A 25,909-nucleotide genomic window follows, 5' to 3' on the forward strand; every position below is an offset into this window, starting at 1 on the left:
TTTATTTAAATCTAAACTTCGGCCATGTTTACGACGATAAAAATGTGGAAGAGTATTTTGATAGCGCTTCTAGGAAATAGTATGTCGAGAACTATAAAAATAATTTTTTTAAAATTAAGGTTTACGTGCGTAAAACTAATTATGAGTAATTAAAAATTGAAGTACAACCGAACCTCCCCGATAACGGTCACCTCCAAAAATGGACATTTATGTTCTCGTCGGTTGGCGGGTTTGTACTCGGTATAAAGTAATCGACGTTTACGCTGTATTTTTACTAATATATAAAATTTAAATAAAATGTAAGAAAGAAAAATCTGAATAAGAGAAAATCTCGGATTCGTTCGAATTTATTGATCTTCACCGAACTTCGAATTCAATTTTTGAGGTTTATCCTTTGGCGTGCTGTTTCTTTCCGCAGAACTATGTCCAGATAATAATGTTTTTCTATAAGATTACCGTTCTCGTCATAGCATTAAGCATTTTAAAAATTTTATTAAGGATTTTACAACGAAAAAACCTTTCTTACATGATTAATGATTACTTTTGTTTGTATATTTTCGGTTTAAAAATAAGTTATATTTAAAAAAAAACCATAACTATTAAAGTTTGAATTATAGTTACTGTTGTTATAAACATTAAAAAGAATTATATTAAATTGCTTAAAACAAAAATATCGACTAATTCAGTTATTACTAACTTGTCTGTTATTCATGAAGTTTGCGTGTAAAATTAACATTATTGAGATATATTCTCTTGTATACACAGATACACCCAATACACGTACAGTACAGTATATATAAATGCTATCACAAAGATGAAAAATTTTTAAATTTTACATACAAAAATATACTGGAAAAAAAGAAATATTAACGAGTTAAATTTCTGCGAAGTGAAAAATTTCTTAGGAATAAAAAAATATTAGATACGATAAGAGTTTTGGACACATCATCGAGTTGGCACCTGGGTTCAGCCGTACCATCTGATGTCCTTTGGCTATTTTCCAACAAGGTTTTTCACTCTTACCATTTAAAATATACGTAGACGTATGTATAACCCGATCGAATACCTCAAAAATAATAAATAAATAAATAATTTAAATTTTAAAATCGAATTTGTAATTTCTTAATTAAATTTTACGACTTCAACATCTTCGAAATTACACTTCGAACTGACTAAAATTAATAGAGTTAATTAAAAATGTATATTCTTTTCCAATAATTAAAGCAACACAATAACTACAGTATTAATAATTTAATAATACGAACGTTAATGTTAATTAATATTAACAAAGCTTTGTAAACAATTTATAAATACTGAAAATACATTTGTATGAGGTATAAATACTTTTATATACTTTACGTGTACCGAGGGACAAACAAAGAATGGAAGTTTAAATACTTTAAATGTCAATATTAAATCTGAATAATAATATGAAGATTTCCGTGATAATAGAGATAAATTACATGCGCACGCGTTCGGAATAAATTCACTCAAGTTTGCTCCATTCGAATTCTTTAATTAACAGAAGTTTTTCGTTCTTTAAAGCCCTTAAATGGCATGTAAAAAAAAGAATTTAATAAAATATTATCGTAATTAACTACTTTTTCTACAGAAGAATGCTTTCGGCCACGATACATAAATTTAAAAAACTGTATATACATGCAAAATAGCCCGAAGCGCCTGCGAAACATTCGAGAAGATAATGCATTTCGTATTGATAAATGAGAATTATTCATATTCACGCTTTCTAATACACGAAAATAAATGATTATAGTTAAGGATAATAATACCTTTACATATATATATGTATATAAATATATGAAAATTTAGATATAACCTGTGAAATTGTGATATATTATCCATACTGTCAGCAGCCGTGAGTTTCTCCACTGTTCTTTCGGGATGACATTGAGTCAAGTTAAACGATGGTACACAGTTACCACTAATTGTAGGCAATGCGGGTGCCACGGTTCTCTGTCGATATTTCGTTTTTTCTTTAGTAATCGGAACCTTGTTGACGTAGATTGGAACATGGCACTCGGTAGTCGGGTGACGAAATCGGTAGAACCATCGATTAGACATTGGTCTCTGAAAATATAGGTTTATGGCACATCGTGCTTTTCCATTTTAAAGTCGTTAATCCCACGAAATCGGCTCGAAAATTGAGATTACATACGGGATTTATTATTCTTTTTTCATGTGTCAGGGATGAAGTTGCGAATTTGATCGATTTTCGAGTCCGGTTACCGTTATGGATCCTAAATTTAGATCATGAAAATTCATTGACAAATTCCAACTTTCTGATACTTTTGCATGGATTTTTATCGAGCAAATTCGAATTAAAATCTGTTAAATTTAGTAATAAAATATTTGATGGTAAATTATTTTAATATTGGGTTAGTGATCAACAGTTATAACCGCGGAAAGGTTATAAGGTAATGTTATAAAGGCGACAACATCCCCTTAAAATAGGACGTAAGCCAAGGTTTAATACGCAACTTAGGATGTAGCCTAATATAAGGATGACTTTTATCATAACTTTTGTATTATGAGAAGAAGCTTAGGAGATAATACGATTTTATCGTGAGTGAACACGGCGGAGATTACTATATGCCTGCTTAAATACATTAGAATCTTGTCAATGACAGCTGATCTAAATTTAAACGGATAAAGAGAAGAAAATTAAAGAAAATTTAATATTTCATAAATCGATTTATTAATTAAAGATAAATCCGAAAATTAAAGAAAAAGATCAATTCGAATTGGAAAATTGAAATAAACTTAAAATAGAATGTGTTGGATCTTACCGAGATGATGTTTTCATTCTTCGCGAGGAAAAATCTAGTAAAATCGAAAATGTGGAGAGTTTAAAACGTGTCTAACGGAGAACAGCATCAGTATCGAACTGTCATCTTCTCTGCTTCCAAGCAAACAACTGGAATTCCGCGCAGGTTCCATACTGATACATATATCATGGCGTCACCTTTGTATACCGCATCGTCGCTATGGAGATTACTCTTAATTTTTAAAAAAATATTTTAAAAAGTATATATTAATTTCCTCTTCGGACTTAAATCTGAAATCTCGACAGCTTCCTTCCTTCGCGGGATATCTGCCAGCGGAAACATAATTAGAAACGTAAAAGATTTCGACTCCAACGTGACCTTTCGTACTCTAAACACTTTTTTACCCCTTTGATCAGAAGAAGTTTAGTTTTGTAGTAATCCGAAATGCTACTTGCACAATATAAAAAAAAAAATCAGAAAAATGGCTACGTTATTCCTCAATTACTTCTCCAATTTTTTCCCTTCTAAACACAGGATGAAGACAATAAAGAACAAGAGGAGCAATCAATCTTATAAAACTGAACTCTACTCAATTTTTAGATGAGAACTCGAGTTCTTTCCTTCTTTTTTTAAAGCTCTTTTAATTGAAATTTACTGATAAACTCGAATTTTAATAAAGATGAAAATTATTGATCTAACTCTTAAATTAATGAATACCACTAACGAAGGCTGTAGGAAGGATTATTAATTAATTATTTTTTAAAGGTCGTATTTAAAGAAAACTGCAACTTCAACCAACAAATTAATTCGTGTACCAATTCTCGATAATATTTAACAAAGTTTTAAATATAAATTTCATGATATATTTTTCTTAATTCATATATTTCGAATCGATAAATCTGAGTTCAACTCTGTAAACCAATCGATCGTGGTTCACCTAATTTTTAAACGCTTACACATACGTCAAACGTGTACAATTCATAACAATAACATTACATTTAACTCTAGTTTCTATGTAGTGAATATTCTATAATACATTTTAATATATGATTTATTAATTATAGGTTGGTTTTAACATCATCTCGACGTATTTTAACTAATAAAAATTATATTTTATATACTTTACACTTTATCTTTCCTTCTAATTTATTATTTTCAACTGGTTTCTAGAATAATTTATTAAGAAATGAACACGCTTAAACATATGTAAAGTTGGAGAATTATGGTAATTTAGTAGATAAGTCTTCCCATCTTATATTATACTCTAGGATTAATTACAAATTTGTATCGATACCAAATTAAATGAGTATTTTAATTACTTTAACAGCAAATTCCACATTTTAACTCATTAAAATGATTGAAAAATTATCATTTTTGCAGTTAATTATGATCTTTAAATGCGATTTTTTTAGTTAGATTTAAGATAAACAGCATCATTAAGCGAATAAACTTTAATTTATATGAATTAGAAAGTAAATATCCGTAATATATCACGAAATTTGAATTAGAAATGGAAATTTTGCGACTTTCGCTACTTGTTTGTGCGAGTCTTTCAGTCGAAGTTTAAGCATAGATCCCGCTAGATTCGTGATTTAATTTGAAGCCAAAAGGAGGATTTTTCTATAATGAAATTCTATTTTACTTCCATTTATATCAAATTTTCAACCTGCTTATAAATATTGCAACGAGCAGCAAACAAAATCAATATACGAGAAGTGCCAATTTCGAAGCCTCAAAAAATTAAAATGTATAAAAAATTACACATTTAATTATAATGCCATTTACAGTAACTAGCTTAATGTATTCTAAACAAGAATTTGATTAAAGTATAAAATTTATCGTTAAAACCAATTTTTTAAGGAGTGTAGGACAATAGAACGAATTGAAAAAGTAATTAAGTTACTAGAATCATCAGCAATTTCCCATCTTGGAAGCTGGACAATCGATATGATTTCTCTCAGGATGAATCCATCATCGTAAACTGAATGGAGTGGAGGACTATCAATTTGAACTTATCTCATAGAAACGACGAGGAATTATTAGGAAAATATTATGAATGAGGTTAAAAAAAAGCTTAAAAATGAAGTTTGAGGAAGAATATCTATCAAATATTACATTACACGCTTAGAAAAAGTTTCAATTCATAAAAATAATGGGAAGAAACACTTGAAATTAAAGATGATTTCTTAATTCAATTCGAGGGAATTTATCGGCTTTCTGTTATACGAAATTGCTCATAAAATTAATATTAAAATGTGTAAATTTTGATTTAAAAAAAAACTATATAATCCAAGAATTAAAATGAAATAATCGTATTATTTCAAAATTTAATGCTTAAATCCCGAGAAAAAGACAAGATCTCAAGAATATTTACGATAAAAGAAATAAATAAATTTATGAACGGTTTTATGCAAATTAGAAAGCACGAATGCACCAGAGTGGCACAAACCTCTCTAGAACTCTCGTAAAGTTCTCGATTACTATATACAAAATTAATTGTATTAAAATACGTTACAGTATTCGAGAAAATAATTAAATCAATATTGTTCCGCCGTCTTGTAAAGTTGATCGAACGTAAGGAAATAATATAGAGGACAACTATTTTATATAAGAAATAAGATAAAGAAGAAATACTTTTATGTGATGGTGAAAATAACCGTTTAAAGGTTGTTGCTTGCGAATAAAATAAACATATTCTGGTGAGTAAGTACATAAATAAAAAAAAGCAATGAAATATAAAAGAGATGGTAACAAAAGACAGAAACTCGCAGTCATTTAGTGCATACAAAACATTGTTTCTGTTTAATTACGAGCTAAAATGCAGCCTGTTATAATTTACAACTGCTTGACAGAGTTGTAACTTTAACCCTCATTAAAATATTCCAGTAAACTGCTCATAAATTAATAAAAACTTAACAAAATAATAATAGTAAAGGGTTACGACTAGCAAACATTTAGTGTTCGCTACTGTGTGCAAATTGCGCTCTACAATGAAAATCGAAACAGTAAATTTCACTTTTGTGTAAATGTTTAATCTAGTAATAAGAAGGTAAATTCTGTCTTTGAGAAGTTTAAAGAAGTTTTATACACAAAAAAGTCCAAAGAAAGAATATAATCTGACTTAAGTCTTGTATAAATACGGCGTTATTGTGATGTTATATGAAGTTTTGAAGTATTTCGAAGAGGTATCTAGAAACCCTTATAAATATAACACGAAGTAGATTTGTATATGTCAAAGAACTCTGTAACTAAGCTACAGAAAATTTGAAGTAAGCTACAGTATTAAGCGTGTTGTATAAAGCAAAATCAGTGGAGTGCTGTGGTAAAGCATACAATTCTTCTGATATGTATGTTAATAAGTTATATATATTATTATAGCAACATTTCGAATACATATATTTTTAATATATTTATTCAAAACACTGTTATAACGGTAAATATGGCAGTGTATAATGTAAAATACTGGCACGTATCACATACGAAAATAAAAGTTAATCATTTATCAAATAGAAGACACGCAATTTTCAATCTAAAATATATCCTAACTTTAAATATCGTTTTAAATTACATTGATTTTTAACAATTTTAAGGTTAAAAAATAACAACATTTTTAAATATTCCACTCCATTTTCGGATATTTTTAAACTTTTTTCTTTCCCGAGGACAATAAGAAGACCAGACCCACAACGGCTATGGGACGGGACGGACTGTCCACAAAAAAATCCTGGAGTGACTGGCCCGGATTCGGACTCGAGTCCTACAGACCAGTGCTCCGGAGGACTCGAGTTCGAATCCAATCGACGCCTCAAGCACCATCCTGCGGTCTTTTCAGATGCTTCTACAAATTTAGAATTTGTAGATTAATCATCTCCAAGAGTAATATTATTTTTAATATGCCATTAAATTTAGAAATTCATTTATCTTCTTTCTTTTAATAGCTTCGGCGTGTTAAATATTAAGCCCAACGTGTACTAGTCATATATGCAATGGTTAAATATGCATCGAGTGTGACTACACGCGATGCATATTTAACCACTATCTTAAGAGATAATATAGTGTCAGAGTACTTTAAATTGTCTAAAAAAAGTATAAGAGACATAATAGAAAATTTTACAATGCTACTTTTATTATTTCTTTTTGGCAAATTGTTCTAGAAAACTGACATATAAAAAATTCCCCAGTTGCGAATTATTTATTCATTAACTGTCTAGTTAAGAAGATAACGGAAAAATTGCTTAAGAAGACATTTCTGTAGATTCTATTTTTGGTTTCCGTGTTTTCTCTCGTCTTCGGCTGTCCAATTCGGCATCTTTGAAATGTTTATTGACTTAAATCCTTGTATTAAAAAAATTATCGGGCAAGATGTCTGCTTTGAAAATACACCACTCGCTTAATTAAAGACAATATAATTTTCTTTTCTGTGATACAAGTTAAAAATGTCATTTGAAGGTTAGTAACTGGTATAACCTTCCTCGAAAGTATTTACTGTTAATATTTGGCATTTATCTGAAGAAGTAATCTCTCTTCCACTTTGTCGATGACTCTTAAATGGTTACTTATTCATCAACTGTCTAGTTGAGAAGATGACAAATAAATTACACGAGAAGACACGTCTTCCACTGTCCAATCCAACATCTTAGAAACATATTTTTGTCCAAGCCTTATATTAAAAACTAATTACATAAGATAAGACGACGCTCGCTTTGGAAAGATATCTCTAGTTTACTTCGGAAACTTTTTCCCTCGTTACAGATTAAAAATGTCATTTGAAGGTCAGTCGCTGGCCATAACAGTCCTCGAGTGTCGGCTCTTAAATCGAATAATGGGCATCTATCTTAAGCACTCATCTCTCTACTCTATCGATAACACTCTTAAATGGTTCCCCCAGCTTCGATCTTAACAATTTTTTTATGCAAAGAATTTCATTTAAACTTTAATTCCCACTTAAGAAACTTTCAAATTTCGGCATTCCCTTATCTGACCGTCATTTATTCTTTTTCGATGTGTGCAAAACGTGTTTGAACTTTCCAAACTTTTCTTAAAACATGTATAGAACCTAGATTAGATTGATTGAAAATTTATAGAATGCCAAAGAATGAAATTTTAATATTCTAAAGAGATCAAAGTGCCTTATTTATTCATTGAGAAAGCTCATTAATTGTGAATTTAATCAATAAGGAGGTTCTCAAAACAATTATCATTATACTTTTGTTAATAATATCATATAAGTGATTAAATTTATCACTTTAATTTTTGTCTCTAGACAAAGAAAAAAATTAAATAGTAAGAAATTAGAAATGATTAATGTATTTTTATAATGATTAGATTTGTAATCTTTGTAATTATGTTCTAAAACTTTCTTAGATTTAAAAAAAATTAATTGATAAAGGAGTATGTTATAAAAATAAAGGAATCTGATATTCTCAGTTATTACAAATTATCTCTTATAATAGCGAAATTCTCGCATCATATACCACACTTTTTAAATGAAATTTTTGCAATTCTAATTTTAGCAAACTTATTTAAATAAATAAATTTGTTTAAATATTTAATTTTGTAATTACAGTATATTTAATAATGATCATTAAAGCTCATCTCTTCAATAAAAAAAAAGGAAGAAAAGAGCAATGCGATAATACATTTTAAAGCTCGAAAATGAGAGTTGTTGACGGAAAACAATTAATTATCTTTCGCTTAAATTCTTCTATCTTGATTTTTTAAAATAACTCTCTGGGATTTTAAAATTAAAATTGTTTGGATGCATCTATATATAAACACAATAAAACTCAGTACAACAATTCTTTTTAACACGACATCAAATCCTGGTGAAAGAATAGGGGAGTAAGAATTGAAAAAACACCACAGGAAAAATCAATAAGAATTTTTTAAACTGTTTTTTATATTTTCACAAAAACAATAAAATCAATATCGTGAAGGCACGAAAAGATAATCAATATAAGCAGTTTTTTTTCACAATTATACTAATAAGAGAATGTTAATGAATGATACTTGGTAACAATACAATCATACATGTATATGATTTTATAAGCATTTTATTTATTTATTTATTTATTAAATCGACCTACACCAAGCCCAATTACAGGCCTGTTTATAACATGCAAAGGAATATAGCAATAAAAATTAGGGCATAAAACATTACTCCTTCACAAAACTATGAGTTCTGTATATATTTTACAATGTATATATATAACACGAAGTAGATTTGTATATGTCAAAGAACTCTGTAACTAAGCTACAGAAAATTNTAATAAATATTTTGTAGTATTACATATATATATTACTAAGAAATATTCACTATATAAAATTTCCCGAAAATGCTTTTCCTCGAGGCGACTTTATAAAAATATACCAGCGATATGATAGTAAATAGTATTGAAAATGGTTCGATTTGGTAATATTACAGTCTGAAATGTGTATAAAAAAGACATTTTGGAAAAAATAAACGAAAAGTGAATATACTGCGGATGGAAAACAGCGGAGAGGAAAGATAAGGAACATTTTCCTCAGTACTGAAGATTTCTTCAAGCACAGAAAACGTAGAGGAGAAGCTAAACTACATTTTTCTTTTTCAACACTGAGAAATCTCAGTATTGAGAAAACTTAAAGTACGAAAACAATTTGATGATACCATTCAATATTGTTAACTGAATTAACTTTAGTATAGTGCTAAAAGGTTCACACCTTTACTTAATTATAATTTGTAATTTAATTTATCAAATGTTTATGTAATAATTGCTGGACAAAACCGTGCCCTGTTGTTGCAAAGGTTACAGGGTATATGTCCTTACATAACTACAGAAATAAAATATTAAATGAATTAATCAAATTTAATTTAATTTATTAAGTATGAAAGGGAATCGTTCGTAATCATATTTGCACGCTGCTTCTATAATTGCAAAACGGCATGAATTTTTGTATTATTAAATGTTTCTTATACAGTACATTAATAAATACAATTTTGCTACTTAAACAACTTAAATGCGATTAATTTTTAATTAAAATATTAAATTATTAATACAATTTCAATATTGAAATTAATAAATTTAACAATTTTAAAGTACGATATATATACGTAGATACTTAGATAATAAATTTTAGCATTTTATTGTTTACTCAATAATTGGATATCTTAACTCACCAATTAATAAATGAATATTAATAATCTTTACCGCAATTAATTCGTACAATTCATATCACTTTAGCCTTAATTCTTAATTAACTTTAATTAATGACAACACAATTTACTATATCCCGAATGATAAATCGGACAATTTTAAGATTACCAAATCTTAAGAGACGGCAAATATTTGTTTATTTTACTCCTATAGTAGCATCTATTGACATTGATTCGGTAGCATGGACGCATAACGATAAGAGTAACGTTACTGCAACGTAAGCAGAACGGATGAAGGAAAAAGAAGCTCAAGAGTAGCATGAATATCCATTAATTAAAATGTAGAAAATGGAAACGAAATGATGCTAGAAGAGAAAGATGTCGACACATTAAAATCGGAGAGTAAATAGAAACGATTGAATACTTTAGTAATGTATAGGTTGTGAAAAATCAATCTAGGCGCCATTTTAACCGATTTGGTTATCTTCTATCCAAATACAACGACTGTACTCACCTACGACTCATTCCCATGGACATATTTATTATCGAATTACGATCAGTCGAATTGTTTCTGTGCCTTATAATGTTTTCGGATGGATAGAGGGTAACTGGATGTAACCTTCGAACTAGATGTTACTCTCGCTTCCAGACTAGTCGGCGAGGGTATTTAATCGATACTACTACAAATGCCATTCCTCCTAAGGTCGATTGATGATTATGAAAAGAATTACAAATGCGTCGACTGATCATTTTACAAATGGATTCTTATGTTGAGGGATTTTTAGTTATGCCAAGATTTGACTTCCACACGTTTTCATTCAGTCAAAAATTTAGAGAAAAAAATTATCCTGTCCAAAATGATTTCGGCTTCAATTTAAATTAGAATTTGAGTTTGGAATATATCCAAATTGTTTGGTATTATTCCAAAATAATTTGTGTGTTTCTAATGGAAGAAGATTCACTGATATTGATTTTTTTTAAGCTTTGATAATGGAGTTTCTATCGTAATTAAAAGTGAATAAAATGATTAAATGCGTGTTTGAGATTGTTGTTTTTGTTGCATTATTAATTATTTTCTATTTAATTATTAATTTTTTTTCGTCTGAAAATGTAACGGCGGTTGCATGTATAGTTATTCGTGTCAGGAAGAGAAATTATATAACAATACTTAAAAACAGAATAATATAAATTGTTTTGATATATACCACGTAGTAATGTAATATATTATTAACAATTGAATATCAAGTGTTCCTCTCTAATTATACAAATAAAACTCATAATAAAAAGAACCCTGATATTTCTAATCTATTTAACTTATTTTAATTAATTTTTGAAAATAAATTGATTTTATTATTATTATTTTATTATTAAAATTTCAAAAACAAGAAATATTGTCTTTTTTGTCTTGGTTATTAAACTGAAAAATAATAGTATTTTCAATTTTTTTTAAATATATGAATGTATATCTATTTATATTTATATCTATGCTTTCTATGTACAAAATATAGATGTATATGTAATTTTAATACAAATAATTTGTATAATAAATTTATTATATACTGTACATAAATAGTATGCAATTTATATGCTTATATAGTCGAACTTCCAATTACGACCATCTGTAAACAGCGGCCAATTTTTTATATTCGCGTGAGTGGTCGTTGTCCAGAGGTTAGACTATAGATCTATATATATTTGATTTTCATAACACATCATTACTATATAAATTACATATATATACTTAAATTACATATATAAATTTTATATACATGTACAGTACCAAATATATCTAAAAAACACTCCAAATGTAAATGAAATCATGTTATAAAAAATTTCGAAATAACGTAGTTTTCAATGTAAGAAATATTGTGAATTGTTCCCGTTTGCATTATTTAATTACAGTATTTTTTAATAAAAAGAATTCGCAAACATCAATCCAAAACAAATTTATAGCAACCTTTCAAGTGTAGATCAACAATCAACAAAAAATTCATGCCGTAACCTTCAACTAAACCGATTTTCTGTGTTACGTTAGAAACATTACCGCATTTATAAAGAACACGTGTGTCTGTCTCCTTTACATTTCCCTGTGGACAATTTAGCTTTACTTAGCTAGAAAGATTGATTAAAAATGAAATTTTCGATTCGTCAATTTATAATGGAAGAAAAAAATAACGAAAATTTCAAACATAAACAATTATAAAATCTATATCTTGATACATATTGTGGATTTGTTTGAAGGTGAATATTATTTTAGTCTCAATCTCTGCGAGTATATTTTTAACAATTCGTATATATTTTTAGTACGCGAACCGAATATGTTTCAATATACTGTAAAACTAAATTTTCTATACGCCGAAAATTTTTTTGCACTTTTTGAATATCGCCGTAATAAAGTATACCTGTATATCTTTGCTTTCGATTTTGTGAAAGGTCATTATATCCTTCATGCAGAGTGCACGAACTAGAGTTGCCGCAGTCCTTACGCACGCTAGTTAAAATTTATGTTTACTCTCCTTCATTCTTTACGTGTTCTTCCGAACATCTTCCATATTAACGATTGTAAGTCGTCAATATGTAAGATAGATCGTCAACTATTATATAATAAATATGAGAAATTTTCTTTTTCTCAATGCCCAAAGTTCAATTGTTACGTATTTTTAAGTCTCGACTTCTAAGAGGCCGCATTATTTGAGATCCACATTCATTTCATCACTCACAGGATATTGAGAGACTTAAAATACAGTCTTGACGTCATACAGGTTTTGTGTCAACTCTATAGATTATGCAAATTATTAGCACCTTTCAACGTTAATCATACTCGTGAGCATAGTTTTGTCAAAGATAAACTCTTTAGTAAAAACAAATCTCAATTTTCATGATTGATTTAATATGTTCTACATATTTTTCATCTTTCATTGGCATCAAATCACGTTACATTGTGCATACATCATATAATTCAATACAGAATATTTTTTTATATTGAATTCTGTATGATTGATTTGAAGGTACTGTACCTTACAAGCGTTGAAAAGATGAAAAAAGCTGTCCACATCTCAGACATGAAATCTCATTTAGCACTCTTTTGTCAAAATCCCGCTTATGTGAAGGTCGAGCAATTTCAAGCGTTAATTAAGAAAGAAACAAACCGCATTTCCTAAGTTAATTACATGTTTAAAAATATTGAAATCAAAACAAATATCTCACAAATTATAATTCTTTTTAAAGTTATAATTTAAAAATAAATCAGTTTACTTGATTTTTCTGTTGCATTACGGATTTTTAGCCTTCAGCGTTCAATTAAATAAAATTGTTCTTCGATTGAAATTAACTTTAAAAATCAAGAAAATTGGATGATTTAAATAATATTTTTATTGTCTAAAAAAGTAATCGAAATCGACATTTTAATAAATTAAATCATAAGTTTAATTAAATGAAGAGAACAAAATTGGATAAATAAATAAATCATTTATTCTAATTAAGCATCAAAGCGAATTTTAATTAAAGTAAATAATATTCAAATATCTTATTGTATGTCGATACACGAAATTTAAATATATTATTTACTTTAATTAAATGCATTTATGATAATTTTGAAGGTCAAAAACTACAGTGAAACTTCGATTTAGCGTCGTCATTTGTTCGTCTCTGAATTTTGCACTTAACCGAGTGTTGCGCTAAACTCAAGCCATCTCAATCCATAAGAAATTACATACAGTATGCAGTAATGAGATCTAATTCTAATTCGAGTGTTGTTGTCACCTGATACGGTAATAACAATGCCGTTCGGAATGAAAAATCGAGCATTTCATAATTCACATATGTAAAAGGTTTGGTTTGTTGTGATACGGCAAGGTAACACGTGGACGATCTGCCAAGGTAAAACATGCCTTCCGGGAGCACTTTCAATGAGAAATTGGCTCCTATTTAAGCGTTAGACACGCTAAGAAAATCCGGAAAACTTCAGGTAGCCAGACTATTTGTCAGGTGCGAAACCGCGACCAACTAGCAGCGTTCAGTAATACTAGTGAACCTGATACGAAAGGGATTTAATATTTATGGAAAATTTTGTTCGCAAGTATTCATTGAACAAGTATTCGATTTAACGCTTATCAGATAGGTGTTATATCGAAGTTCGTATGGGCTATAAATGAGAAAATTTATACATTTCATATATAATTAAAACTTAAATGTATGTATTTTATATTATAACTCAAAATGAATACGAACGTCTATAAAATCTAAAATCGTTTTTTTTTAAATGACTATACTATACTTTCTGTTTTTCTAATTTTAAATTACAAAATTTAGATGGATATTTTAAATAAGATTTCTAAACATTCTGATGAATTTCTTCACCACTAACGAAGACATTTATCAGAATTATACTGCACAGTACTGTACAGTACATTATTTCTACATGCCGCATTATCTCTAATAGGTCCGTGGGCAGGATTTTCAAAAGGACGAAGTTTAAAAAACATTATTTTTTATAACGTAATTTATTAATTTTTACAGTATATGTTTTATAGAGTAACTACAATATAGCAGAACAAAGTGTGAGTACTGTAAAGGGTTAAACTGCAAAACAAAATACCCGGGTGTGTTGATTTCTAAGCATAGTTTATACTAAAGCATTTCTTACTTCATTTCTTCATTATGAAAAAAATTGATCAGGATATGCTGCGTTTGGAAATTTTATTAAGAATATTGATTTATATTTTTTGTAATTTCAATATCTGTAATATCTAAAGTAAATCTTGCATCCATTTATCATAAATTCATAAAATTTAAATCCTAACATTTCATTTATATTTATAAGAATATTTAAAATATGAATATATTTTTGGAATTTTTAAAAATTTATAATTTAGTAAATTTTATAACCGAAGATTAACAAGGAAATTGCAATTAGAAAATATTTGTTATTTCCTAACACAAAATTAATTTTTTAAATGTGTTATTTTTCTATTCAATTTTTGTCTACTCGATTTAGATAAGTATTAATGCTTTATTATTATAACTGCAGTATATTATATTATTTAATTAAAATTTATATTAATTATTTCTAATAATGTATGTTAAACTGTTCCTTGGTACGGTTTAAACTATAAATATAATTTAACAAAATTCAATTTAAAAATGGAGTATACCTGTATTAGCTGTAGCCTATAGCCTATAATTTTTAAAATTTACATATATAAATATTAAATGTACTTATAAAATTATGTAAATCAAAGTTATAGATTGTTTGAACTTTATTAATAGCCCGTATATTATACCTGCAGCATTACTTTCACACCAATAAAAGTATTAGAATACGTTAAAGAGGATATGAAAGAGATGAGATGGACTCCACCCCTCTCCGAAAATATAAGACCAATAAAAGAAATAAGTTTCTTTTACCACTTACCAAAAGAAATTCTAATTTATACTTATCATGTTTTTTATGTAAAAAATAAAACTTTAGGGCCCTTCTGTGTCCTGGTACGAGCCAAATGGCCTAGTTGGCATCCCTTTTATCTCGACTTGCATCAGTTAAATTTGAATATGTATATATATTCTGTGTATGTATAGGGTGAACCAAAAGTCAGTCAACCATTGTAAAAACTAAATTAAATTTAATTAAGCAATTTAATTAAATTGTACTTTTTTGTTTTCGTCAATTCTGTAAACGTAAAAAAATTATTCTAAACCCAATACAGCAATCATATAATATACCCGAGCGCACAAAAAATACGGTTAACCGACTTTTGGACCATTCCGTATATAAACTAATAAATAATCTTCATTTATTATAAAGATATATACATTAATTTATCGTTAAAATTTGGTTCATATTTCTTAAACAGCATTGACTGATCGACTTAATTTATACTAAAATATTTAATCAGTATCATTTCAATATATTGGCTTTTCCTCGTTAAACTGCGAATTATCGCCTATCTCAAATTTCAATTATTTTCTAAAATTGATAACATATTCTCAATTAATGCCCTTTTATTGCACACCTCTTCAGATAATTTCCGATTTAAATTAATCTTTGTTATTAATGCAGTCAAGTAAATTAACAGAATGAATGCACGAGTAATATTATATAGGTCAATATTATATCTATCAAACAGCCATTCGCCATTCCTGTAGAATCAGAACGAGCAATATAACAAAATTACCTTTCGTGGCATTAATGGCAGATAAAAGCAATTTTCTTCTGGTTTTGTAAAATTGAATAATCGATAGATTAAAACTTTAGATGTATCAAAAACTTCATTTTATTTTTTAAATCTCACTAAACTATCAGATAACGTGCTTTTTTCTTGTACATTATAATTTTAAAGAGTAAAAAAGTTATATTCTTAATACATTTTTAGATACAAGATCCTTTTACCTTTAGAAAATAAGGTACAAACTCTATTTTATATGATGAAGAGATGCTTCCTTTCTTAACTACGGTGAAAACTTTTCAAAAGAACTCAATAGAATCCCAAGGCGAAAGATGAGAACTTTACTGTTAAATATTATAAAAAAATAAATTTATAATTTTATATAATAAAAATTTTTTAAAGCCAAAATAAATGAAATTCCGAAACCGTAAGAAAAATATTAAATTTCTCTACAGAAATTTCATAATTCTTACTTATATAACTTGAGTAACGAGGCGCAAAATATGTAAGAGTGCAAATTTCACAAGTGAATATTGCGTAAAAGAATATTTAAAAATATAAATCAACTTTCTTCGATTTAATATTAATTAATTCTCTTCAACGCAATAATTAATTAAAGTAACTACAATAAAGCGAGCCGACATATTAACCGAATCATCAAAGCTTTATGCTTATTAACCAACGTTAAAGCTGATTTCGCATCAATCTTGAAGCAAAATTATTGGAAACGAGCAAAAATTATCACAATGCCGGGCTGCAATTTTAAATCGAGTTTTAAAATTATTTAATTAAAAATATATGCTCTTCATCTCAAATTAGTAGTGTCTTGCCCCTGTACTACATCATAATTTTCACGATAACAACAGAGTCGTGTCGGTTATCTAAGTCCGTTCTGGGGAAAATTTTCGAATTGAAATCGCGTGTCTTCCGGTCTAGACCAGAAATTCCTATATAGTTAATCGGGACGTTTTGTTCATAAACTTTCCATATCTGGTCTTGACTTTTATATATCTAACATCGTTTTCGAGATTAAGAAAGGACAGACAGTGGAAATTTATAGGTCTACAATTTTTAAGCTCAAAATATCTGCAAAAAATGAAATAAAAATCGGGATTCGATATGTGTTTTGTCATTGATTTATTTTCGTTTACGCTCTTCGCTACGATCGAATATTTTGCAGTTTAGACGGGAATTTTATTTCTGTATGAATTTTATTACTAATTTACATGGATCTATAAGAAGAATCTCATGAGATCCATAAACCGTAGTTCAACTGTCGGATTGACTTGCCTTTCTTGTACCACTCTCTTATTGTAATGACACTTTATCACGCGATGGAAGTTGCTTTAAAAATAATTAGAACCGATTATAACAAAACTTTGCTTAGTTACAGCCTTCACACGTTTGAGCATTCATTGATATAAGGGATTTCAGTGAAATAATTAAAGCACTTATTACTCTTTATACGACTAGTTAACCGCTTTTAACTAAATTGGTAGTAAACAATTGCAGCACTTTCGCGGTGTCTATTATACCTTACGAAACTTTAAACGAGTGCAGATAAGGATAGAAGTTCGACTTTTAAAGAATAAAATAAAAACTAATTAATTAATTATAATTTTTATCTTTATAAATCAATAATGTGAGATTTTCTTCTTAAGTCTTTTCTATTTCGTGTTTTCGTAACTGTTTACATGATATAAAGTGGACTCTCGATATAGTGAAGTCTCTAAGGATCGAGCCAATTTATTTGCTATATCGAGAAATGTCTATACGCGTAAAAATTGTTCGCGTACTATAAAAATTGTTCGTTATATAGGATTTATTGATATTCTGCACTCGTAATTGCAATTTTTAAACTCGACGTTTTTCTGACAGTTTATTTTGTAATCAAGTTTTATTTTTTAATTCACTGTACAGTACAAGTGGCCCAAAAGTCAGTTAACCTATATTTATACCGGTATATTTTAACATTACTGTAAAAAATATTCGGAATTGCGGCATCTTATTATTCATAATTTAGTCCGTCAGCAACATATTACTACTCGTGTGCTCCAAAAGTTAGTTGCATACTATTGTTCGTAATTCAATCGCTTACAAAAAAGAGACTGAATCAAGAAATATATTGATTAACTGTTTTTTGGGTCACCCGCATTTACAGTTGAATATTTATATATACTGTGGAACCTCCAATAACGGCCACCTGTATTCAGCGGCCATTATTCGGAGGTTTGACTGTGCATAAATCTATGTACAATATCTACAGTTAATGCTAGTACGAATGCATTCTGAAACTTTTGACATAGGATATAAATACTGTAGAGAAACTATTATTAAATGAATAAATAAAAACTGTATTAATAAAAATTTGATATCCAAAAATCTAATTAAACGATTTTAATGAATTAATGATTGGTTAGCTCTATAATCTATTTATTCTAATATTTATGATTAATATAGCTTTCAAATCGTTTTAATTATTTTAATCCCTGGAGTGATTTAATATGAGAGAATTCTGATTCAACTATTGATTTATATTTATTATTCGTATTGTTTCATTTCCTATTTATTCCTTTATTTTTAATTAACGTATACTACACAAAGATAAAGTATTTATTTAACAAATAAATTAATATTAATAAAATATTTTCTAGAAAATTTTGAAAAGAGATTTTTAGAAAATATATTCCTAATTAAATTAATATAGATAAATATGTACAGTGCATAAGAAAATATTGAAAATTTAAATTAATATATTTTCCAGATATTATCTATAAAATATATTAATTTTAATTATAAATATTTAACTCTTAATTATATAAAAATCAAGAATTGATAATTTAATTTTATGTTTTCAAGAAAAATATTTGGAAAATTATTATTATAAAATTATTATTATAAATCTAAATTTAATATATTCTTCGTTAATAATAATATAATTTTTTATTAAATTATTCTTGTAGCGAAGAAGAAAAATTTTAATTCGGTTTTACACTCCAAAATAAATGAATAAATAATAAAAATTCAATTCAATTCGAAATTTAATCCGTTTATTTATTTATCCTTTTTATAAAATTTATTTTAATTTTATCTTCCTAAAATTATTGTCTCATTTACTAAATTTCAGAGTTAAAATATGTTTAAGAAATTAATTCTGACTGTTTTTTTTTCTTTTTAGTGGAATACAGTCAAACTTCGATTTAGCGCCACTATTTCTTCACCTCTGGCACTTTATCGAATATGATGCTAAATTGAAGCACATCAAACAAGTTAACCGTCGGTATAGTCCCTCTTGAATAGTGCTACCCTCGTAAAGCACCAATGAATGCTTGTAAGCTTATCTCCCCGTGAAGAGGGCCTTTCAGTAACTGTGAAATACTAAATACAAACTATATACGTTCAGAGTTCGAACTCAAACATGTACTTGGACCTAATTATTATTTATTATTCTTATTTTTTGTCGTACTTCAGTTTAATGCCATACCCGATTTACTGCCAATTTCAGAAGAGAAGAAATAGTAGCGATAAGGTTTTTTATTAAATATATATGTACTGTACTAGACACATTCACGAATACGCTATATCGCTTCCCTTTTTCGAGGTTTTTACTCTATATAAATCGTACGAAAAATATTTTTACTATAAAAACACTAACTTTATTAACAGGATTTTGACTGTTTAATTGAGAAAATTTTAAAATTATAATATTAAAAGAAATTAGATTAATAATATTAGCGTAAACAGATAAAATTAAATTTTACTCGTTAATAATATCCTTAATATAAAACCTTAAAAACTGTATAATTTCAGCTTTAATCTTTCGCCTAACTTTTGCAGTTTTAATTTAATTTGTACTAAAAATCTGTATATTAATACGAGGTTAATTAAATTAGTGTTCATTAATTCCAGTTACCAATTATTGAAAAATTATTTCCCACATAATAAGTTACTGTACATTTAGAAAATAAAATTTAAATTANATACATGTACAGTACCAAATATATCTAAAAAACACTCCAAATGTAAATGAAATCATGTTATAAAAAATTTCGAAATAACGTAGTTTTCAATGTAAGAAATATTGTGAATTGTTCCCGTTTGCATTATTTAATTACAGTATTTTTTAATAAAAAGAATTCGCAAACATCAATCCAAAACAAATTTATAGCAACCTTTCAAGTGTAGATCAACAATCAACAAAAAATTCATGCCGTAACCTTCAACTAAACCGATTTTCTGTGTTACGTTAGAAACATTACCGCATTTATAAAGAACACGTGTGTCTGTCTCCTTTACATTTCCCTGTGGACAATTTAGCTTTACTTAGCTAGAAAGATTGATTAAAAATGAAATTTTCGATTCGTCAATTTATAATGGAAGAAAAAAATAACGAAAATTTCAAACATAAACAATTATAAAATCTATATCTTGATACATATTGTGGATTTGTTTGAAGGTGAATATTATTTTAGTCTCAATCTCTGCGAGTATATTTTTAACAATTCGTATATATTTTTAGTACGCGAACCGAATATGTTTCAATATACTGTAAAACTAAATTTTCTATACGCCGAAAATTTTTTTGCACTTTTTGAATATCGCCGTAATAAAGTATACCTGTATATCTTTGCTTTCGATTTCGTGAAAGGTCATTATATCCTTCATGCAGAGTGCACGAACTAGAGTTGCCGCAGTCCTTACGCACGCTAGTTAAAATTTATGTTTACTCTCCTTCATTCTTTACGTGTTCTTCCGAACATCTTCCATATTAACGATTGTAAGTCGTCAATATGTAAGATAGATCGTCAACTATTATATAATAAATATGAGAAATTTTCTTTTTCTCAATGCCCAAAGTTCAATTGTTACGTATTTTTAAGTCTCGACTTCTAAGAGGCCGCATTATTTGAGATCCACATTCATTTCATCACTCACAGGATATTGAGAGACTTAAAATACAGTCTTGACGTCATACAGGTTTTGTGTCAACTCTATAGATTATGCAAATTATTAGCACCTTTCAACGTTAATCATACTCGTGAGCATAGTTTTGTCAAAGATAAACTCTTTAGTAAAAACAAATCTCAATTTTCATGATTGATTTAATATGTTCTACATATTTTTCATCTTTCATTGGCATCAAATCACGTTACATTGTGCATACATCATATAATTCAATACAGAATATTTTTTTATATTGAATTCTGTATGATTGATTTGAAGGTACTGTACCTTACAAGCGTTGAAAAGATGAAAAAAGCTGTCCACATCTCAGACATGAAATCTCATTTAGCACTCTTTTGTCAAAATCCCGCTTATGTGAAGGTCGAGCAATTTCAAGCGTTAATTAAGAAAGAAACAAACCGCATTTCCTAAGTTAATTACATGTTTAAAAATATTGAAATCAAAACAAATATCTCACAAATTATAATTCTTTTTAAAGTTATAATTTAAAAATAAATCAGTTTACTTGATTTTTCTGTTGCATTACGGATTTTTAGCCTTCAGCGTTCAATTAAATAAAATTGTTCTTCGATTGAAATTAACTTTAAAAATCAAGAAAATTGGATGATTTAAATAATATTTTTATTGTCTAAAAAAGTAATCGAAATCGACATTTTAATAAATTAAATCATAAGTTTAATTAAATGAAGAGAACAAAATTGGATAAATAAATAAATCATTTATTCTAATTAAGCATCAAAGCGAATTTTAATTAAAGTAAATAATATTCAAATATCTTATTGTATGTCGATACACGAAATTTAAATATATTATTTACTTTAATTAAATGCATTTATGATAATTTTGAAGGTCAAAAACTACAGTGAAACTTCGATTTAGCGTCGTCATTTGTTCGTCTCTGAATTTTGCACTTAACCGAGTGTTGCGCTAAACTCAAGCCATCTCAATCCATAAGAAATTACATACAGTATGCAGTAATGAGATCTAATTCTAATTCGAGTGTTGTTATCACCTGATACGGTAATAACAATGCCGTTCGGAATGAAAAATCGAGCATTTCATAATTCACATATGTAAAAGGTTTGGTTTGTTGTGATACGGCAAGGTAACACGTGGACGATCTGCCAAGGTAAAACATGCCTTCCGGGAGCACTTTCAATGAGAAATTGGCCCCTATTTAAGCGTTAGACACGCTAAGAAAATCCGGAAAACTTCAGGTAGCCAGACTATTTGTCAGGTGCGAAACCGCGACCAACTAGCAGCGTTCAGTAATACTAGTGAACCTGATACGAAAGGGATTTAATATTTATGGAAAATTTTGTTCGCAAGTATTCATTGAACAAGTATTCGATTTAACGCTTATCAGATAGGTGTTATATCGAAGTTCGTATGGGCTATAAATGAGAAAATTTATACATTTCATATATAATTAAAACTTAAATGTATGTATTTTATATTATAACTCAAAATGAATACGAACGTCTATAAAATCTAAAATCGTTTTTTTTTTTTAAATGACTATACTATACTTTCTGTTTTTCTAATTTTAAATTACAAAATTTAGATGGATATTTTAAATAAGATTTCTAAACATTCTGATGAATTTCTTCACCACTAACGAAGACATTTATCAGAATTATACTGCACAGTACTGTACAGTACATTATTTCTACATGCCGCATTATCTCTAATAGGTCCGTGGGCAGGATTTTCAAAAGGACGAAGTTTAAAAAACATTATTTTTTATAACGTAATTTATTAATTTTTACAGTATATGTTTTATAGAGTAACTACAATATAGCAGAACAAAGTGTGAGTACTGTAAAGGGTTAAACTGCAAAACAAAATACCCGGGTGTGTTGATTTCTAAGCATAGTTTATACTAAAGCATTTCTTACTTCATTTCTTCATTATGAAAAAAATTGATCAGGATATGCTGCGTTTGGAAATTTTATTAAGAATATTGATTTATATTTTTTGTAATTTCAATATCTGTAATATCTAAAGTAAATCTTGCATCCATTTATCATAAATTCATAAAATTTAAATCCTAACATTTCATTTATATTTATAAGAATATTTAAAATATGAATATATTTTTGGAATTTTTTAAAATTTATAATTTAGTAAATTTTATAACCGAAGATTAACAAGGAAATTGCAATTAGAAAATATTTGTTATTTCCTAACACAAAATTAATTTTTTAAATGTGTTATTTTTCTATTCAATTTTTGTCTACTCGATTTAGATAAGTATTAATGCTTTATTATTATAACTGCAGTATATTATATTATTTAATTAAAATTTATATTAATTATTTCTAATAATGTATGTTAAACTGTTCCTTGGTACGGTTTAAACTATAAATATAATTTAACAAAATTCAATTTAAAAATGGAGTATACCTGTATTAGCTGTAGCCTATAGCCTATAATTTTTAAAATTTACATATATAAATATTAAATGTACTTATAAAATTATGTAAATCAAAGTTATAGATTGTTTGAACTTTATTAATAGCCCGTATATTATACCTGCAGCATTACTATCACACCAATAAAAGTATTAGAATACGTTAAAGAGGATATGAAAGAGATGAGATGGACTCCACCCCTCTCCGAAAATATAAGACCAATAAAAGAAATAAGTTTCTTTTACCACTTACCAAAAGAAATTCTAATTTATACTTATCATGTTTTTTATGTAAAAAATAAAACTTTAGGGCCCTTCTGTGTCCTGGTACGAGCCAAATGGCCTAGTTGGCATCCCTTTTATCTCGACTTGCATCAGTTAAATTTGAATATGTATATATATTCTGTGTATGTATAGGGTGAACCAAAAGTCAGTCAACCATTGTAAAAACTAAATTAAATTTAATTAAGCAATTTAATTAAATTGTACTTTTTTGTTTTCGTCAATTCTGTAAACGTAAAAAAATTATTCTAAACCCAATACAGCAATCATATAATATACCCGAGCGCACAAAAAATACGGTTAACCGACTTTTGGACCATTCCGTATATAAACTAATAAATAATCTTCATTTATTATAAAGATATATACATTAATTTATCGTTAAAATTTGGTTCATATTTCTTAAACAGCATTGACTGATCGACTTAATTTATACTAAAATATTTAATCAGTATCATTTCAATATATTGGCTTTTCCTCGTTAAACTGCGAATTATCGCCTATCTCAAATTTCAATTATTTTCTAAAATTGATAACATATTCTCAATTAATGCCCTTTTATTGCACACCTCTTCAGATAATTTCCGATTTAAATTAATCTTTATTATTAATGCAGTCAAGTAAATTAACAGAATGAATGCACGAGTAATATTATATAGGTCAATATTATATCTATCAAACAGCCATTCGCCATTCCTGTAGAATCAGAACGAGCAATATAACAAAATTACCTTTCGTGGCATTAATGGCAGATAAAAGCAATTTTCTTCTGGTTTTGTAAAATTGAATAATCGATAGATTAAAACTTTAGATGTATCAAAAACTTCATTTTATTTTTTAAATCTCACTAAACTATCAGATAACGTGCTTTTTTCTTGTACATTATAATTTTAAAGAGTAAAAAAGTTATATTCTTAATACATTTTTAGATACAAGATCCTTTTACCTTTAGAAAATAAGGTACAAACTCTATTTTATATGATGAAGAGATGCTTCCTTTCTTAACTACGGTGAAAACTTTTCAAAAGAACTCAATAGAATCCCAAGGCGAAAGATGAGAACTTTACTGTTAAATATTATAAAAAAATAAATTTATAATTTTATATAATAAAAATTTTTTAAAGCCAAAATAAATGAAATTCCGAAACCGTAAGAAAAATATTAAATTTCTCTACAGAAATTTCATAATTCTTACTTATATAACTTGAGTAACGAGGCGCAAAATATGTAAGAGTGCAAATTTCACAAGTGAATATTGCGTAAAAGAATATTTAAAAATATAAATCAACTTTCTTCGATTTAATATTAATTAATTCTCTTCAACGCAATAATTAATTAAAGTAACTACAATAAAGCGAGCCGACATATTAACCGAATCATCAAAGCTTTATGCTTATTAACCAACGTTAAAGCTGATTTCGCATCAATCTTGAAGCAAAATTATTGGAAACGAGCAAAAATTATCACAATGCCGGGCTGCAATTTTAAATCGAGTTTTAAAATTATTTAATTAAAAATATATGCTCTTCATCTCAAATTAGTAGTGTCTTGCCCCTGTACTACATCATAATTTTCACGATAACAACAGAGTCGTGTCGGTTATCTAAGTCCGTTCTGGGGAAAATTTTCGAATTGAAATCGCGTGTCTTCCGGTCTAGACCAGAAATTCCTATATAGTTAATCGGGACGTTTTGTTCATAAACTTTCCATATCTGGTCTTGACTTTTATATATCTAACATCGTTTTCGAGATTAAGAAAGGACAGACAGTGGAAATTTATAGGTCTACAATTTTTAAGCTCAAAATATCTGCAAAAAATGAAATAAAAATCGGGATTCGATATGTGTTTTGTCATTGATTTATTTTCGTTTACGCTCTTCGCTACGATCGAATATTTTGCAGTTTAGACGGGAATTTTATTTCTGTATGAATTTTATTACTAATTTACATGGATCTATAAGAAGAATCTCATGAGATCCATAAACCGTAGTTCAACTGTCGGATTGACTTGCCTTTCTTGTACCACTCTCTTATTGTAATGACACTTTATCACGCGATGGAAGTTGCTTTAAAAATAATTAGAACCGATTATAACAAAACTTTGCTTAGTTACAGCCTTCACACGTTTGAGCATTCATTGATATAAGGGATTTCAGTGAAATAA

General features: G+C 27.8%; 1 protein-coding gene across 1 annotated transcript in view; it reads right to left on the reverse strand.

Moving 5' to 3' along the window:
* LOC111619132 (potassium channel subfamily T member 2-like) overlaps positions 1–25,909 on the reverse strand; it is a 77,343-nt gene that overhangs the window by 10,925 nt on the left and 40,509 nt on the right. The window lies entirely within an intron of this gene.

The sequence above is a fragment of the Centruroides sculpturatus genome, unplaced genomic scaffold (genome assembly GCF_000671375.1).
Source record: "Centruroides sculpturatus isolate CEXI.00-Female unplaced genomic scaffold, Cexi_2.0 scaffold87, whole genome shotgun sequence".
Lineage (NCBI taxonomy): Eukaryota > Metazoa > Arthropoda > Arachnida > Scorpiones > Buthidae > Centruroides > Centruroides sculpturatus.